This window comes from Danio rerio, chromosome 7, assembly GCF_052040795.2.
Source record: "Danio rerio strain M-AB ecotype USA chromosome 7, GRCz13ab, whole genome shotgun sequence".
In the NCBI taxonomy this organism is placed as follows: Eukaryota; Metazoa; Chordata; class Actinopteri; order Cypriniformes; family Danionidae; genus Danio; species Danio rerio.
Window position 1 is genome coordinate 38,193,530 of NC_141027.1, and position 6,000 is coordinate 38,199,529.

The following is a 6,000-nucleotide window of genomic DNA, read 5'->3' on the forward strand; positions in this document are numbered from 1 at the left end:
AGTGCAAAAAGTTCATTCTTCTCTCTCTGGACTCTTTCAGAAGAGTTATTGAGTGAGTTCAGTGTAATATTGGACTCATTTGTGTGTGTGTGTGTGTGTGTGTGTGTGTGTGTGTGTGTGTGTGTGTGTGTGTGCGTTTGTGTGTGTTTAGCTGTCTTTGGGGAATGTGTATCTTTTTTAGGGCTTACAAAACAAATATGCGACATATGCAAGTATATAAGATTATGTATCCTAAATACTGTATAACATGAAGAAACATATAGACAGAGGTACAGATTGGCTATTGTGCAATTCAGAACAAAATGGTGGATGAAATGTTATAAGGCCTGAGTTTGCTTTCATAAAGGCTAAAGGGCAAATGTGTTGAGGAAGTTGAGGTTTATTATTATTTTTTTCCACTGAACTCCACTAAAATGCTTTTGTTCTCATTAATCATTAGTTTGGTTGTTTTTTTACAGCCAACTTTCACTGTCCTTCTGGACACTTATAATTAAACTGTCTGCTTATTGCTTCTGTACCTTTAAGTTTTATACACTAACAATTACTAGGCTAAAGGGTCACTGCCACATGCACTGCTGAATACTGACCTCCCCAGTCAGAGAAGTTTGCCATTTCATTTTCAAATATATATGTAAATAAGTTAAACCAACCATACTTACAAACACACTTACATTGTGCAACAACATCAGATGGCCAAAAGAAGAACCAAACTGAAGGCTTAAATAGAACCAAACAAGACACAGGTGAGCAACAAAACTAACATCATGAACAAAGAGAATAGAAACTAAGGCTTCGTTTACATGGCCATCATACATTTTTAAAAGGTTTTATGAGCAGATGACAATGTCAAACAATTCTCTGTTTACACAGATCCACAATAATGTAAATAAAATTGTGTATGTCAGGCCAGTAGTTGGTAAGGTTACTGTACATAAACACTACAAACCTGTGTCCTGTAGTGTCCTAGTGTTGTTTAGATTGTCAATTACTCAAGTATGCATAAAGACTGAACCAACATAGGCTCATTCTGAAAACCTAGCCCGATATATGTTTGAGATTGCGAATTATGTAGCCAGAAGCAGGTATGGCTGCATTTCGTCTTTAAAACAAACGCTGCAGTGGGAGAGAATATGGTAAAATCTGAAAACATAGTGAAAATCAGGCAAGGGCTTTTCTTTTTCTGGATTGCATTTTAAAACTGTCGGTTGGGTTTAGGAAAGTGGGTGAGCGGGTCAATCAGTGCTTTTGAAAACACTATTGGTTGGGTTTAGGGAAGGAGGAGGGTGGGTCAGTCTGTCAGTCAGTCGGTGGGTCGGTCTGTCAGTCAGTCGGTCAGTCAGTCAGTCGACAGCAGCCTCTGGTGGATTTACGTGAGAACAGAAGCCACAAAGGGCACTCGTGAGAGAAATTAGAGATACCTGCGGGGACGTATTTGGCGCTCTCCAGAAACATATATATTGGTACATTTTCAGAATAAGCCTACCTGGGTTAGATTGAAGATGTAACATTTTTTAAAATGTACACAGAGAAAATAACAAAATTTTTTTAAAAAAAGTTTCCAAAAGTTTACCTTTTCATACTTAATTGTCCTATAAATGATGGGCAAAAATGTTTTCAGATTTTAGCAGAAATATTGTCATGTAATCCTTCAACACAGGATGAAAAGAAACACAAGAAACAGTCAACAAACACAACATAACTACAATGCCTTTACTACAAAAGTGCGTAGAATAATGTGTATCTAACAAAAAGACTTAATTTAAAGATGTCTTTGATTCTTAGGTACGAGAAAGTGTTGGATTACTGCTGTGTTTTTGAGGTAGAAAGGGGTTTGGTCAGTCTGCAGGCCTGTTTGACTTGTTAAGAATGGAAAGAGCTTGAATTGATGTAGGAGGCTGGCAGCTCTTTGGGCTATATGAGGGTTTTCTGTTTTCATGTCATCACTTCGGTGGGAGAATAACAGTGAGGAGAATAATGCCTCATATTTCATCATCCTGACTTCTAGAAAAAAGCCCTCTTCTCTTTTACACTGCTCTGACTGACTTGTTTGTCCTGTTACATCAGTAGCCTCTCTAGTACAATCCATCCATGTGCTACGGTTAAGCGTTCCACTGAACCCTCTCTACTCACAGTTGATAAACACTTCCCAGGCAAGACCACACATTCATCCACACTACTTTACATCACTGATCAGTAACAGTAATCCATCATCTGACTCTGCATTTCTACAATTCATGCGTTTACTCATCAGATTGCTCCAAAAATGAATATAATCAACAGCAGTATATGTCTATATTAAGATAAAAAAAACAACAACAAATGTATCTTGAGCAACATCATCTGTTAAGTTGTTCAACTAACATTTGTCTTGGAATCACTGGCTGTTGCACTTTTACCACCAGAATAAACAGAAGAGAATGCTTTTAAAAACACAAAAATGCTTGAAAAAAAGTTACAGTTGAAAGTAGCTGTTTTGCTAGGCTGAGAATGTTCATGGACAAAAACCACCAAAACAATCATGTATACACAAAATCTGTTCACACACATGCACTTTCAAAAGTATTTATACATATCCCATATATATATATATATATATATATATATATATATATATAATCTAGATTAATCTCAGTGTGAATGTGTATGGATATTTACCAGAAGGGCATGCGCTGTGTAAAACATGTGCTGGATAAGTTGGCGGTTCATTCCGCTATGGAAATACCAGATAAATATAGGGACTAAGCGAAAAGAAAATGAATGAATGAATAATCTCACTGTAATCTTGGAATTAATCTAGAAAAATCTAGATTAAAATGGCTCATTTGAATTCTATAGAAGGCATTCATAATATGTGTGCTACCCAAATAATGACATCAGAATGCAAAATGCATCACAAACTGCTTGAGAAACTGTTCTACGATGATATTTGGTGATGAAAATAAATTATATTTAATAAAATGTACTTGTTTTAACCAACTGTTTATTCAGTTAAACATGAATTTTGAACTGTAGGCCTACATAAACTCCAAACAGCAATTATTGATCACTTTAATCTGACTAAAGTCATAACTGAACTAAACAGAAATGGAATTAAGACATGTGGAGTATGCATATATTAAGGGGATTATTGAAGTAAACACCGCGATCAAACAATTACGGTCATGTAGGACTTTTTGCCATATTTTCCGACAAGATCCAGACATGCGGCTGTCAGTAAAGGACCACACACACAGACACACACACAAACACACACACATATTGCGAAATGCGGAAGTTTTTTTCAATCTATTTGGCGTGCATTATTAAATTCCATAACACTCTCACCAGTTCTTACTCCTTATTTGTGTCTAATACCCCAGTTTGTCACGGGGGCATGAAGGAAATGTTCATGAGTGAAAGTGCTGAACTACAGTTTAAGTCATCCAAAATTACAGGAAACTCTTACATGAATGCACTTCACATAAACACATTAATTATATTATTGTATATAAAGGCAAATAACTAGATTAAAGATGTCCAAGTGAGCGTAGTCAGTATGTCTTCGAAGTAAGTGAAAGATCCAGAAAGGCATCCCACTGATTTGATTCAGAAGAGCACTTTTTTGTCAGACAGCACACCGGTTTGAGTTTCATTCACCATCATTCATTTTAAAAAGCACCCGCTCTATTTTATTTGTATGGTTTACTCGAATGCATAAACTCTACAGGTGCACGTCACGTCTGATGTGGTAATTTCACAGTAGGAATACACACAGTGTATTCCCCCACCTATTCATTCTCGCCATCTACAGAGCAATTCTGCCAGGTATACATCCGCACTAAAACATCAAGGTGAAAGTCATCATAGCTTGCGTAGAATAGACCCAGCTCCCAACCCAACTTTGAGAATAGATTAACAGTGATTTTTTTTTGTTAACGCGGCAAGTCACGTACAACCAAAATATATATATATTACCTGACAAAAATCTTGTTACCTATCCAAGTTTTAGGAACAACAAATTATAACTTGACTTCTAGTTGATCCTTTGATATCAGAAGCGGCTTATATGAAAGACTAAGGCCTCTAGATTACACTTATTTCACCGTAATAAAAAGGATCATGCCTTAATTTGAAATTATTTAATCAGCACAGTAAAGTCTGACTTTGTCCAGACAAAAGTCGTCACTTAACAGAAATAATGTACAGTATAGAATATAAAGTCATGGTGCAGTGGAAAAAGAATTAACATTGTGTATGATTCCCATGAGCTTGGAGGACTGCAGCCATACATCTCTGCAATGACTCTAATAACTTGATGAAGTCACCTGGAATGGCCAAGAAAGCGTTCTTGCAGGACTCCCAGAGATCATCAACATTATCTGGATTCATCTTCAATGCCTCCTCCTTCATCTTACCCCAGACATGCGCAATAATGTGCAACTCTGGTGACTGGGCTGGCCAATCTTGAAGCACCTTGACCTTCTTTGCTTTAAGGAACTATGATGTGGAGGCTGAGGTATAAGAAGTAGCTCTATCCTGCTGAAGAATTTGCCCTCTCCTGTGGTTTGTAATGTAATGTGCAGCACAAATGCCTTGATACCGCAGGCTGTTGATGTTGCCATCCACTTTGCAGATCTCTCACATGCCCTCATGCTGAATGTAAACCCAAACCATGATTTTTCTTTCTTCTGCAGTATTTGTGATGGCTGGGATGAAGTTCAACAGATGATGCATTGAAAAATCTACCTTCTGCCAACTTTTCCAAATGATCAACTTAAAGTCAAGTTATTATTTGATGCTATTTTAACTAGGATCAGGTAATGTAATTCTAAATGCATAATACTTGAGTGGAATCCATTAACCATAAACAAAGTTTTTTTTAGTGTTTGGAAAATATATTTTTTTAGTAACACTGTACATGTCTTTATTGTCGTAATGAAAATTAAATGTATCCTGACCAAAAAACGTATTAATTAATAAATTATTAATTTATAAAATTAATTAAACCCCAAATCTTTAAACTGTGTATGCATACTGTTTGATCACAGTAAAAAAGAAAACAACGACTAAAATCAAACAGTACATTCTGTGCTGCAGCCGAATGTCAAGATATCTAGTCCTGAATGCTGAGCATGTCTCCACAGGGGCAAACAGAATAAAACTTGGAGAAATTTGTTGGCTCAGCTGGATATACTACACATATATTAGACATTTAACTGATAGAATTCAGTGTGTGTGTAAAATTAAAGATAGTTCTGAAGATCTGTGCTGACAGGTAAAGAGAGGGGAGTGATAGATGAAATATTAGTGTTGGCAGGTTGTAGCAAAGGTGCAGTGTGCTCAACATCTCTCGCTCTTTCTTACAAGAAAGAACAATGCATAGTTTAATAATTCAGTTTCAAATGCCTCACGACATTTTAAGTAAATACATTACAGCAATTAATTATAACATTACAAGCACCTTAGTGTAATAGACCAGTGAAATATTCAGTTTAGACCTATACACAGTACATACTATAGTGCACACTGAACTAAATTCAACATTTTATTTAAAGATTTGTTTACATTTTGAAATCATATTGTATCTAAGGCTGCTTTACAAGAATAGCTTTACAACAATGTTTGTTTTTTTCTTACCATGTGACTTCAGGAATGAAAAACTCCTTAAGTAGTTAAAATAGAGGAGGAACTACAGGTACCTTAAGAGGAACTGAGACTTTGCTGGAAAAGCCCACCGCCTCGGACTGACACATATTCACAAAACATACATTTACAACTAGGGCTGCATAATATATAGTTTCAGCATCGATTTCGTAATATAATCCTTCGCAATAGTCACATCACAGGATGTGCAATATTGATTTTGTATTATAATTCATAATTTGCATGTGTTTTTGATGCCTGTGATTGTATAATGACCTTAAAAGCATTTAGGCATAAGAAATTGCACCATTTGTGACTTTAATGACAATGATTACATCTATTGAATTATTTTGATCATGCAGTTACTGTACTTGAATA